The sequence below is a fragment of the Ovis aries genome, chromosome 3 (genome assembly GCF_016772045.2).
Source record: "Ovis aries strain OAR_USU_Benz2616 breed Rambouillet chromosome 3, ARS-UI_Ramb_v3.0, whole genome shotgun sequence".
Classification (NCBI taxonomy): domain Eukaryota; kingdom Metazoa; phylum Chordata; class Mammalia; order Artiodactyla; family Bovidae; genus Ovis; species Ovis aries.
The window spans coordinates 223,855,830-223,869,828 of NC_056056.1; the positions used below are offsets into that span (position 1 = coordinate 223,855,830).

General features: G+C 53.6%; 1 non-coding gene across 1 annotated transcript; it reads right to left on the minus strand.

Moving 5' to 3' along the window:
• Window positions 1–5,381: 5,381 nt before the first annotated feature.
• Window positions 5,382–5,453, minus strand: TRNAC-ACA (transfer RNA cysteine (anticodon ACA)). The gene has a single exon. It is a non-coding gene; the product is annotated as a tRNA-Cys (tRNA).
• Between the last annotated feature and the right edge of the window lie 8,546 nt (window positions 5,454–13,999).

Sequence of the window (13,999 nt, forward strand, 5' to 3'; positions counted from 1 at the left end):
GCACCTCGAGGGCCGTCCATCCAGCCCAACCAGGTCAACCTGGGAGCCCGGACTCGTCAGAGGGCCCCGGCCACCTGTCGAATCAGGTGGGTGGCGATCTGCTGTCCTGTTCCGAAATGGCTTGGCCAGAGAGCGGTGGCCGGGGCAGGTGCCAGCCCTGTGCCGCTGGGCCAGGAAGGGGGCCCAGGCCAACTCCCAGAGCCTTCAGTGCCCGGCTCCGAGTCTGTCCCAGATCATGCGGCTCCAGGCCCCACCACTGCCGGCTGACACAGGCCTCCTGGCTCTCGGGATTCACTGGCCGGAGCCACTTTGAACTTCACCTGGAGACTGGAGCAGGTAGACCTGTGCTGGTCTGAGGGCGCTGGCAGGACTCCTAGGGAGACTGGTCTAATCCGTACACAGCCCAGCCACATCCTGGAATCTTGGCGGACAGCAGACCAACCAGCCTAGGGTAGCCTTTGCTCTATATGAAGGGGAGCGCATGTGAGCTGGGTGTGTGCTGGGTGTGTGCTAGGAGTGCTCTGCAGAAGAAGAGGCCCCCACCCTTGGTGCCCCGTGACATCTTCCTTCCCTGAGATAAATGACTGGGAGGGCGCGCTGAGGACCAGGATTCCAGATTACCCTCCATCCGGGAAGATGCAGGAGAAGCCCTCAGCTGTGGACAGCAGTCCTCTGAGGACCGCGCTGTGCATTCTCTCCAAGGAGGGACCACAGCCCAGACCCCGTACCTGGAGAAGGCGTGAGGCCCACACACACGCCCCGGCCCTCTGCTGGGGTGCTCTGCTCTTCTATCCAGAATCTATTCATTGCTTAAAGGGCACTTTTTTCTTTTTCATCATTTGCGAAGCAGAGAGGAGTTTGAAATATCTGTCTACCAGACAAGCATGCTCCAGCTCCCAGGTATAAATTAGGGATATTAAGTCATGAAAAGAGCGTCCCCGATGGCTCATTGGGTAAAGATCCAATTCAAGAGATGCAGGAGTCCTGGATTCCATCCCTGGGTCGGGAAGATCCCCTGGAGGAGGAAGTGACAACCCACTCTAGTATTCTTGCCTGAAACATCCCAAGGACAGAGGAGCCTGGTGGGCTACCGTCCATGGGGTCCCAGAGAGTTGGACATGACTGAGTGACTAGGCATGCAAGATAGGAAAGCTACTATGCATAAAATAGGGAAGCAGCAAAGATAAGTTTCGTAGCACAGGGGATTACAGACATTATCTCATAATAGTTTTAATGGAGTATAATCTGTAAAAATACTGAATTGCTATGCTATCTATCTGAAACTAACATAATATTGTGAACCAGCCATGCTTCACTAAATTAAAAAACAAAATGAAACACGAAAAAAAAAAAGACTTGGGTGGGAGGAACTCTTGGCTCAGTGAGCCCCCACCTCCCAGGGCACCCTAAAGATGCCCCTGCATCAACACAAACCCACAGGAGCACCAGGCTGCTCTGCCGTCTATACCAGAACGACAGGAAGCGAGGCAAGACGCCTACCTGACGGCAGGTGAGTCATCTACGCTGTGTGCACACAGGGGACCAGTCCACGGGCGCAGGACAGGGCGAGGAGCTCCCTGGGCCAGCGTGGTGTCACGGCCGGGGTGGCTGTGGTTTGTGGGACACAGAAGGATGGAGAGAACAGGCGTAGCCTGCTGAGTGTACGCAGTACAGATAACGCATCAGTTGTGGACCCTTCCCTCTGTGTAAGGAATGAGAACACCTGTGTGCTTAAGCAATAAAATAGAAGTGGATGGATATGGCACCTGATGGGCTGGGAGGGATGGAGGGGAGGGCTGGGGTGGGAGAAAGATGCCCCAGGGGACGGACTTGCATTCGGATTTGACTTTGACATTTAACATCAGGTATACGGGGTTTTACAGCCCTCCAAAGTAAATTCATTTAGAAGTAACTCATAAAGCACACTCTAAAATGGCTTTTCCATGTGCAGAAAGAACAGCTAAGCAGGCTTGAAGCTGAGTCGCTGGCTCATCGCAGCCAGGAGAGCCGGGGTGGTAACTCCAGGCCTCCGTCTTGCACCTGGGAGGGTGGACCACAGCGGGCCCTGCACTGGTGTTTGATGGAGCTGGAATCTCTGAGTGGGAAAATGAACCTCCAGACTCGGAATGTGGGAAGATCAGGGAGGCTCCGAGAATGTGAACATCCACTGGGGGTGTTCATATGACTCACGGTTTTAAAAACAATCAGGGACGCTGAAGCTGGAGCTCCAATACTTTGGCCACCTGATGCGAAGACCTGATTCATTGGAAAAGACCCTGATGCTGGGAAAGATTGAAGGCGGGAAGAGAAGGGGACGCCAGAGGATGAGATGGTTGGATGGCATCACCGACTCAATGGACATGAGTCTGAGTAAACTCCGGGAGCTGGTGATGGACAGGGAGGCCTGGCGGGGTTGCAAAGAGTCGGACACGACTGAGCGACTACACTGAACTGAACTGAGGGCCTTCCTCAGGGCCCATTTGTTGAGGCTGCCCTTCCAGTGCAGGGAGCACGGGCTCCATCCTTGCTTGGGGAACTAAGATCCCACATGCCGTGCAGCATGGGCAGAGGAAAAAAATCTAAAAAAATTGTTTGGTTCTGTCTTTTGAAAGGGGCTAGAAGCAAGAAGAACACCCGGGTCTCGGTTTCTAAATTCCTCATAAGCAAGAGTTAGAGTGTGTAGAGATGTAGCCGACCCCAGACACAGGATGGAAGTTCAAGGTGAGCCTCGAAACCAGCAGCGCCGGAAATCCAGGAGGGATTCAAAGACTGATGGAGACGTGTGTGAAGGACACCAGGTCCTGGAGACAGGGGTTCACTTGGACCTAACTTGGGACTCGGTGACCTTCAAAAGAAAGTGACCCTGTGTCTAATGTTGAGAGGACATCGCTGGACAACCGCAGACTGTGTAAGTCTGGACTGGCCCAAACTTTTTGGAAATGTCAATATCACGAAAACATAAAAGGCAGGCAGATGCACCTGACTGAAGTCCCTAGGGTATGGCTGAATCGTGCACCACTCTCCCCCAGCAAAGGCCTGCCAAAGTCCTAACACCCGGCTCCTGCAAATGTGACCTGACCTAGAAATAGGCTCCTTAATAGAGTAACCGAGCGAAACTCAGGCTACGAGCGAGGACCCGGATCCAGTCACTGGGTCCTTATGAGCGGAAGTGCCACAGAGACAGACACACAAGGAGGGCGCCACGCGGCATGTGACCTGTGACAAGAAGGCAGAGATTGGAGTGATGCATCTCCAAGCCAAGGGCACCAAGGAGGCGGGCACCCCCGCGGCTGGAGAGAGGCCTGCGGTGGATCCTCTCAGGACTCCGGAAGGAACCCACCATCACCGCCCCCCTCCCCACACACCTGATTTCAGTTGTTTGGATTCTGGCAGTCTGTTTCCATTGCTCTGAGCTGCCAAGTTTACGGTCATTTTAGGATCTGCCGGAAGCCACGCTGATCAGGGAGAACAGGCCGCCACGTGCAAGATGCTCAGCTGAATCCTGGATTTTTATAAGAGCGAAAGGCCTGAAGAGCAGACGGCCGTGGGTGCCATCCTGGCAGTCGGGAGGCCTTGAGCCAGGGCTGTATGTCGGAGAGCTGCGCCCAGTTCAGATCCTGGAGGGAGGGGCTGACAGCGTGCGGCTCTGGCAGGGACGCCCTGTGCTTGGCGATGCCTGCCCTGTGAAGGGACGAGGTGTCTGCAGCCTGATTTCAAAGGTCTCAGGAAACGAAGGAGAAGCAGAAAAGCAGAGAATGCGACCCGGTGTCAGCAGCAGGGGAAACGGTCAGGGGTGTTCATGGGACCGTCAGCTTCGCTTTCGCAGCCCAAGTTCTGTAAAACAATTTGAGGAGAGAGTTTAGAGGGAGGCAGAGGTCTCCTGTGGGGCTGTGGCATCTGGCAGCCTCTGGGGACGGGGCATGGGAGGCGCCTGACCTCCTTGAACAGGCCGTGATGGCTCAGGGTCCACAGATGGCCCCGACCCAGGGCAACCACTTCTGACTTGTCCCAGCTGGATGGTGAGGAAGGGACACAGAGCTTGCGCTCTGCCACACATATGGTGGGGGGGGACATGCCACACACACACACACACACACACATGCACAACCACACGCACAACCCCACACCCACCTGCACACACACCTACACACACAACCACACACACAACCACAAACACTACGACACACACAACCACACACACACAACCACACACACCTACACACACAACCACACACACAACTATACACACACAACCACACACACAACTGTACACACACAACCACACACACACAAGCGCACACACACAGAGCTAAGTGCTCACACAGTCACGGCTGCTCTGCGCTCTAACAATTACACTGTCACACCTGCTGTGGGCAGGAACCCCCGTGAGCACAGACCGCCCCCCAGCCCATGAAGGCAGGCGGCAAAGCCCACCCCTCAGGGGAGCCAGCTGAGCCCCTTCCCCCTCAGTCCTTGTCTCTCTATCCTCAGGCCCCTTGGGGCACTGTCGGCAACGCTGAGCCTGGGCGCAGACACCAGGTGTGGTCCTTGGCTCCGCCCCTGTGTCGAGTCAGGAGGCTCCAGATACCCCACCTCCGCCCTGTGAGGTCATCAGGAAGGAGGCTTTACAGGTCTGATCGACTCCAGGCAGGGAAAATCAGGGTGTTTCCTGGAGCCCCATCTTGGAAAGGAGACGGCATCAGCAAGGAGAAGTCTGCCCCCCTATTGGGAACATTCTGGAGGAGGCAGGGTCTGGGGAAGGGTGTGGAGGGCTTGACGAGGTCAGCCTGAGCCCCCAGCCCCACACGTGTCCGCACGGCGTCCACTCGAGCATGTGCAGGTGAGCGGAAAGCGGCGACGGCCAGGCTGACGCCGAGATGGAGCGGAGAGGCCCTGGAGACACGCCCTGCTCCCCAGCCCGCCGCCCGCGTCCCCAGGCTGACCTGCGCACTCATCACCGCAGGCCCTCGGCCCTCTGCTCCCCAGGTGCGTCCAGCTGAAGGGCAGGTGGGCAGGCACGGAGGACAGAAGGCTGAGGTGGGGTTGACTGTTCTCTGCGCTCCCCTGGGTGGTCCCTGTGGGCCCCTGGGCCCTGCCATCACCCCCACTGTGGCAGGCTCTGTCTGCAGGGGAGGCCTCCCAGGGCACAGGGGTGGGCAGCCCCCTCTGCTGCTGGACCAGGGTGCTCACCCTTCCCTCCCTCTGCAGTCCCCCTGACCCTTCTACACCCTGTGAGCAAGCGGCACGTCAACTATCCTAAAGAAGGCGGCAGCCGCTCGGTCGTGTCCAAGGCTTTGTGGTCCCAGGGACTATAGCCCGCCAGGCTCCTCTGTCCATGGCAGGGATAGTGGAGTGGGTTCCTATTTCCTTCTCCAGCAGATCTTCCTGACCCAGGAATCGAACCTGGGTCTCCTGCATTGTAGGCAGATTCTTTACCACTGAGACACCAAGGAAGCCCAAAGTACTCACCAGGTCTGACCCTGCTTAGCTTCTGCTCTCTTAACCGTTATTCATTTCCGGCCAGCCCTCTGTCATCAACCCTTGATGACAACTCTTTCTTGAGACGCTTGCCAGGTGGAGGCATTGGAATCTGTGTGGCTAGCAGCTTTGAACATAGGCATCAGACACAGATGTAGGGCCATCGTGACCGTCTCCGAGGCGGGAGTCACCCTGTGTCCCTGAAGCCGTCAAGTTCAGAGGAGACACATTCAGGCCCCTGACACTCAGAGGCCAGCGCTTCTTTTCCTCCGGCAATGCCAGGGCTGCGCTGGGGCCTGTGTTGTCCTCAGAGGACCCGTAGGAAGCAGCCCTCCCTGGCGTCTACAGACCAGCGAAGAGGGTCAATGTCCCGTTTACCAAGAGCCATTTAGATGTGAGGGACAGGTTGCTCTGCTGACAACATTCACAGTACTCTCACCCTGGGTCCTCTGCCCCAGGGAGCCCCTTGCCACCTTGCCACTTCCCTCCCCCGGGGACAGAGGAAAGTTGGGCCAGAGAAGACCCCGTCTCTATGCCGTGCTGACCGAGAGACTCACGGTTGCCGGGAACATCCTCTCCTCCTTATTAAGGTCACCGAAGCCTTCTTCTTTTCCAAGGTTCACAGATGATGAAAACTGCCTTTAATTCTCCCATGGCTGTGAATCCATTCCACCTCGCCCAAGAGGGCCAGCAGAAATTAACGTGCCCCTAGGCGTCCGATAATTTATCAGTAAAAGCCCTGGTCTCTCTACCTTTGAACTCCACAGAGAAAATTAGCCCTTGTCAGAAGGGCAGTGCCCTCGCAGTTTCAGATTCACAAGGTAATCAACAGCTATTGATCCCACTCCTGCACACCTGTAATTAGCCCCTGATTCAAGTCTAGGCTGCCCCCGCAGTGCGTCACGAGGCAGCAGGACCTGTGTGCTCCTTTTTAATTTCCAGCAATGACCCAGTGGTTATGAGGATGGCTGTTTTACATATTTACACTGATTGCTTTTTCATTGACTCCACTTTCCATTATGAAACACACATGGACAGTTGTCCCGGAACAGCTTAATTGAGTTCAAGTCATGTCACTGGACATCGAGGGATGTTAGAAGCACGCTCTGCCTGAGCTAAGTTATTACTTGGCCCTAAACCAAATGGGTCTTGATTGCTCAACAAGAAGGCATCAAACAAACACATGTAGGAAAAACAGTAAGCAAAGCATCCATGTCGGGTTGACTCTTTGCGCTGAAATTGGTGGTGAAGATGAGCCTGGAGTTAGATATTATACATCTTTCCTACACAGCTTCAGTTCAGCTCAGTTCAGTCGCTCAGCCGTGTCCGACTCTTTGTGACCCCATGAATCACAGCACGCCAGGCCTCTCTGTCCATCACCAACTTACTCCCGGAGTTCACTCAGAGTCACGCCCCTTAGGAAGCATTTAAGGCATGCCTTATAATACAAATGCTTCACAACGATTAGACGGGTGTCTATCATGGGCCGAGCATTCTGTAACACGTGATGTGAGTTACCCTGGTCTCACAACTGCCCTCCAAGACACATGTTAGCATTTGGGTGTGGAAGAAGGGGACACGGGCACAGAATCGCAGCAGGACGGGCCCAGGTCAGCACTGATGCAGGAATGGTGCCGGGGACCCAGCTCTATCGCCAAAACCCATGTCCTCTTCGTGACCTTATCCCGACGCCCGACCCCAGGTCTCGGCAGATCTGGCTGTCTACCGAGATACCCAAGTTTCACATTTTAATTTTACTAACACGCAACTTGCTGAAAACTTCTGCCCCAAGTCAAGCGTAGAGCAAGCTGAGGTTGAACTGGAGGAAAGTTCTGATTCTGCAGGGCTAGAGCTGACCTTGAGGCAGAGCTCAGGTTCACTGCATTTGACTCAAAACGGGTCAGAGCCAGACAGAAATGCCAAACAGGCCATGGGAAAGCCCACACGAGGAGTTCCTCCTACAGCTCGACATTTGGGAGGCCCCCATCCATAGCTGGAGACCAGGTGTCTGCACTTTGAAGACCCCTCAACATCAAGAGAGGTCCAGGGTCTCTGAAGCAGCCTTATAGCTGGCCGTGGCCTCAAGCTGCCCCTCCATCCCTAGGTCTTCCCTCCCCTGGCCATCTCCAGACTAGGACATCTCTTCAGCAATCCCCAGGGGCTTCCGTATGCTTCCAGAGTCCACTCCCAGCTGGGTGCTGCCTGCAGCCCAGCTCAGCCCTCAGCCTCTGGACGATCACGCACAGGCCGGTGGGAGCAATTCCACAGGCTGGTGGACGAGAAGGGGTGAGTGGGCAGTCAGGGAGGTGATGTGTGAAGGGCCATGGCCTGGGAGTCGGCTCTGCAGCCAATCAGATTCAGGACGGTGGGCCTGAGACGCTCCCTCAAGAAAGATGCCTGAACTGTTTCTAGGGGACCCCCTGCAGGGAGGGGCTGAGACATGGACGGGACCTCAGGCAGCAGGCAGCACATGCAAGGGCCAGAGCCCGGACAGCCTGAGATGCCTGGGGACAGCTTTTCCAGCCAATAATGAGAGGCTCATTAGAAGACCCATTATTCGTTCAGTTATTAAAACGGTCCCATCCTAGGAGGGTTAAGTTCTCCATCCTAAGAGCAGAGATGTTAAGAGCGAGGGATTGGCTGGACCCAGGTAAGTGATGAGACCCCAGAAACCCCTCCCTTAAGTTTACTTCCTCTGACCCCAGAGCACCAGCGTGCTTTTCCCCATCTTCCCCACCTGCCCACGGCCGCCATTCCAGCTGCCGAGCCTGTGTTTTCCCACATAAGGGCTTTGACTAAGTGTGGGCCGATACAGCCGAGGCAGCGGGTGATGTGGTCCTCGCCCCAGGCTTGGCCACGGCCGCTGCAAGGCTGTGTCGAGGGACCCCTGTGGGGTCAGCACTGGGGACCTGCGTCTTGCGTGGTCCACCCTCCTGGGAGGGAGGCTGGCATTCCTTTGAAGGGGCGGTGGGCATGCCTGTGGCATCCCTGAGGCTGCAGACAGAGAAGCCTGCCCTGCCACTTCGTTCCTAAGCCCCTAAATCATCTCCAAAGGCACATAATTAAACCACAAATCAGATAATCTAGGGGCTCTGGTTTGTTTTGTTTTGTTGATTCACACGTCACACATCTGGAGCAGTGAGCAAAGGAGTCCTCCCACTCAGACGTGCCCAGGATGACTCAGAGTCCTTCCCCAACCAGCGGGCTGCAGCAGCGGGATGCCAGCCAGACGCCCAGGCCCTGGGTACCACTCCTGCCTCTGTCCCCTCTGCTGTGAAAGGGGCGTATAAACAGCCCCTGCCACTCGGGGCTGCTGAGCGTGCACACGCAAACTCCCGGTCACCCTCGCCATCCCCGGGGCAGCATGCTCTCCGCCTGGCACCTGAGTTTTGGGCCACCAGGGGTGGAGCCCTGCTAAGACCTGGGAACCTTGTGACCTCCCCGGGCTCAGTCCCCTCATCGGCCAAGTGTGAGTCCTTCCTTCCCAGCCCCCCGCCCGCCCCCCGTTCTGCACCTGTTGGGTCAGGAGACCTTGAGAGCACCATGCCTAGGCCCACTCTCACAGGGCACCGGTGAAGGAACCGGGCCAGGTGCCAGCGCACGAACCTTTCAGTGGGCTCAGCAGGGGGAAGAGGTGGCAGGTTGTGGGTGGACAGCTTTGGGCTCCGTGACCCGCACAGCCTCGCTCACGGCAGGAGGGCTGGCGAGAGAGCAGGCCTGCAGTGCCTGGTTGCCCTGGGCCGGCAGCCTGGCACTCCCGCAGCCTCCTTCTTCCGATGATGCCCAGTTGGCTCTGCAGGACCGGGACTGCCTTCCCGCGTGGCTGCCCACACACAGCGCCTGGCGCCCTGTCGCAGACTCTCTGCCCCTGCTGAGCCCACGTTAGGTTTGCTTCCCCAGTTCCTTCCAGGGCGTGGGCTGGAAGCTTCCTTCTGGGGGTACTGGCCAATCCTGCCTACCAGGGGGTTAGATCTGTTTTCACACCATGCTATTAAAAAAAAAAAAATTTCCTTTATGTCATAGTGGCCTGTTTTTGTTTTTTTTATTTACAAAGTAAATAAAAGGTTTATTTTTTAAAATACTTTGTAAAATTTATTTTATTCCAATGCATCAGCCCTTACATTTTTGTATATTTATATAATTTTTTTTTTTTTTCCTGTAGCAACTATGTGCATGGGCTGTGTAGGAGCTGGAGGCACCCAGCCCTGCCCATAGGGTGTGACATCTGGTGGGGGGTGGAGCCCACTCAGTGGACTGTGGAAACAGCTGGCCTAGTGATGTGCTGGAATTTGTTCGTGTATAAAAAGTGGCTTCAAGAGTGTCAGGAATTCCACCTTCGTTGTGGTGCTGATGGGCGTGTTCTGCATTAGTAAGGGTAGCACAGTTTACAAAGTAAAACCCAAGCGTCAGTGGCTTAAGGTGACAGCGCCTTCTCTCTCACGTGGTGGCCTCTGAGGTCAGGGCTCAGAGAAGAACAGAAGTGAGTGAGGTGGGCTCTGCCCCGCGGCTGGGCGCCGTCCACTGACGCTGGCTGGGGGCCCAGCTCCCTGCGTCTGAGGCCGTGTGCTCCCCTCGGGCCACAGTAAGCTCTGCTCTCAGTCACCGCTGCGGCTCAGTGGCTCAGGCGTGTCCGGCTCAGGCGTGACCCCTGGACTGCATCACACCAGGCTGCCCTGTCCTTCACCATCTCCCAGAGCTTGCTCAGACTCATGTCCACTGAGTCGGTGATGCCATCCATCTCATCCTCTGTCATCCCCTTCTCCTCCAGCCCTCAATCTTTCCCAGCATCAGAGTCTTTTAGTCATAGTAAAAAGAAGTAGCGAGAAAGAGAGATGCTTCTTAACCCTGTCAGCTGGGAGTGTCAGTACAGTGGTGAGAACTCGTCATGTGAACTCATCTAGACACAGCGGGCACAGGGGAGTGCACTCCAGCTAGCTTTGTCCACCGCAGCAGATGGTGGTCCTCAGCCTGGGCCTCCCTTTGCTCTGGGGCTAAACATTGTCAATCAGGAGATTCAAGGCAAGTGCCCACCCAGAGTGCTTGGAAACCCTCTCTAGTAGGGCATGAACCCAAATGCAGCTCCTTCAAACTGAAATGTGAAGCCTTTTGTTTAATATAAGAAAATGAATGTTTACGTTCAATAACGTAAACAAAGGGCACCCTTCCTTAACCAGTCTGCATCTTCTCTGGTTGAATCAGCAAACTGGAAGATAGAAGGTCAGGGCTCAGAGAAGAACAGAAGCGAGTGAGGTGGGCTCTGCCCCGCGGCTGGGCGCCGTCCACTGACGCTGGCTGGAGGCCGGGACGACAGGCCCAGAACACTGGGCTCAGACAGCTGAGAAGGGGTGGAGCTGCCAGACGCAAAGGCAGGGCCTCCCCTGCTACAGAAATCCTCCCACCCGCAGGCCAAGCCGGTGACGCTCCCTCCCAAACGCCACCGCGACCAGGGTGTAATACTCCATCTCCACTGCCGCCAGCCTGGTCCAAGTCCCCGTTCTGCCTGGACCCAGCAGCCGCCTCAGTGCTCTCCCTGTTTCTGACTCAGCCCAAGGTAGACACCCCACAGCAAGCAGAAGGGTTGTTTAAGAGACAATTAGGTCGTGGCATTCTCTTACAAATATCTTCTGATCATTCATGGAGTTATTATTAATAACATTGAAAATCTGAGAGTAGTCTAAATGCTCCTCAATGGGAACTTGTTGAATCAAAATTGGCCTGTGCGTGCAATGGTGAGCGAGGCAGGGGTCAAGGGATCAAGAATGATCTCTCTCTACTATTAAGGAGTTATTGCCAAGGTATTGGGTTGGTCAAAATGTTTGTTTGGGTTTTCCCAACCCAGACAAGCTTTTTTGGTCAATCCAATATATTAGTAATCTTTTAAAAAAAAACCACACACACACACACAGAAGAGCAATGATCTAAATATTTTATTCTTTTCTGTAGACATGGAAAAATGTAGAATGATATGATGAAACAGTGAATCAAAATAAATTTAAATGGTTACCTACAGGGGAACAGAGGATAAGTAGGGAGAAATAGGTTTTATTATAGATTTGATTTTGAAGCCACATAAATATTTAAATACTCCTAAAAGATTAAATCAAAATGAAAATAAAACCATGAAAAATCTGAAAATAACCTGAAATAAACTGTCTTTCAAGTCACTGGTATACACACACAGGAAAAAAAGGTGTATTATCATTGACTTTAAATTTGATATTTTGACTGTACCTCCCTAAAGGAATATATCCTAATACAAAGTAACCCATTCAGAAGTCTTGTTGATAGAAGATGCATTGCTCCTTTGAAACTTTCTCTTGTATATTTTTATGATAGAAATGAGTAGTAATTACACTGAAGTCCTTAGAGCCAAGATTTCCAGCAGAATTGAGAGCAGCGGCAAGTGTAGCACAGAAGAAGTTCAAGAAAAACCCAGCAGACGAAAATCTGAATTGGAAATTGGGTGAACTAGCGCTTTTTTTCTCCTTAAACACCTATTTGATCTGTATTTTTCAGCTTAGTCTAGTGAAAACACCCAGAAACACCGACAGCCCAGAGCAACAAGCACCCTCAGACCTGAATTATGTTCTCTAAACACAGCTTCCAAGCTGGAAAGAATCGAGACTTTTCTTAAAAATGGCTAAGTCCAGTTCTCAGGCACAAAGTTCACAAGGTGAGCCTGGGGAATATTCTGGACCAGAACCTGAAAAAGCTGACGATTCTGAAAGTGGCTGTGGGACTTGGAGCTGGCAGAGGGGATTTGGATCAAAAGAATACAGCCAGCACTGATGGGAAGTGTTTGTAATTGACACAGACACTCAAAAACAAAATAAAAGCCATCATGGTTGGTTGCTAAGGTAACCACTTATTCCTCTGAAAATTGAAGGAAAGGAAGAGGGAAGAATCACAATTATCTTTCTCTTCTTGCATAAAGTGTGTTCCAGGGTAAACAGAAACGCTGATGGAGAATTTTTCCATAGAAATACATCAGGTGATAAATTCAGAAAGAATCATAGAATTACAAAGTCATCATTTTTCAACCGACAAAGAGTGAGTGGCTCTAGCTACCGTCACTGACGGACGCTACACCTGTGGCCAGCGATGGACGGGGGTGGTTAGAAGGGAGGATCGGGCTGACTGCACCTGACCCACCCATAGTCTTGACAGAAGAAAGTGCAGGTACCCACACAAGCCAAAATCTAACTGAGGCTCTGGATCCATCCTTTATCGGAAATTCAAGAATCCTAAAAACATTCACCCAAGAAAAAGGATTGATATGCCGAATTAAAATATTCTTCAGGACAAAAGGCCTGATGCTTCCACACCAAATTTTAACACCCCCAACCCCCACCCACCCCCAAAAGAGGGAAGGCACTGCGAGAGAAGAAGTGAGACCCAAGAGACATAATAACCGAATGCAGGCCTCAGCCCATCTGGACTCGAGCAAAACACACATAAAAAGGCACTCGGAGACACCAAGGACATTTGGATATGGCCAAGCGAACTTAATCAGTTGCCTGAGGTCACTCTCTAAGCAAATAGCTGAGTTGGGACTCAAATCTGGGACACGGACATCCTAGCAGTTTGCACAACCCCATGGCTCCTCCTTAGGTATCATATGGATGTAATATGAAAACTCCGCCGAGGAAGCTGGCGTCTTAACAACTGACGCAGGGTTGGTGAGCGAATCAGCGACTGAGCGGCTGAGCCTTCCGGCAGGTAGAGCTCGCAGCCTTCCAGCTGATGCCCGCTCTCAGCAGGACCCGCTCCGATGGGTCCATCTCATCTGAAGCGGAGAGAGGCTCAGAGTGACACTGGGCCATCACTCCCATTTCCCGAAGCCACGCTGAGCTGTCTTTTCTTCTGGAAACAAAATAATCCTCTTAATGAGAATGGAAGCACAGACTTCATTTCCATGGTTAATTAGAAAGCAGAGATCTCAGTGACCGGGGGCATCGCCTGGCTTCTTGTGAAGCAGCTCATTCTGCTCCAAGTCGACATGCAAGGTCCCAAGCTGGGTGCAGAATGTGGGGGTGTGGGTACCCGGAGAAGAGAAAAGATGGGCTGGGGGAACAGGGTCACTTCTCCGTGAATACACAGCGCTTCTGCCGTGATGTGGGGGAAACTCTTCCAGGAGAAAACAGCCAAAAGCTCTGAATTCAGTGATTTCCAGGAGCAGGAGTAAACCAGCAGGCTTTAGTCAAAAGGGATTTTTTTTTTCCCCTGGAGGCAAACACTTCCTCTTCATCAGGAAGGAAAAGCACAGCTCCAGCCTCTGCCCCGTGGGGATGGAAGACACAGTGAGGATTCCCCTGACGTGAAGGCAGGCTGTCCGAACTGCTTGCAAGGCTCTTATCTAGGGACCTCCAGCTACCAGGTCACCTGGGGCAGAGAGGCAGCTGCAGCTGGAGACAGGCCACGGGGGAGATGGCGCTGGGGTCTCACCATCTTGCTGGGTCTCCCCAGCTGGGAGGACAAAGGGCTTTGCTGTGAAGCCACTTCAAGAAAAGATGCCTGTGAG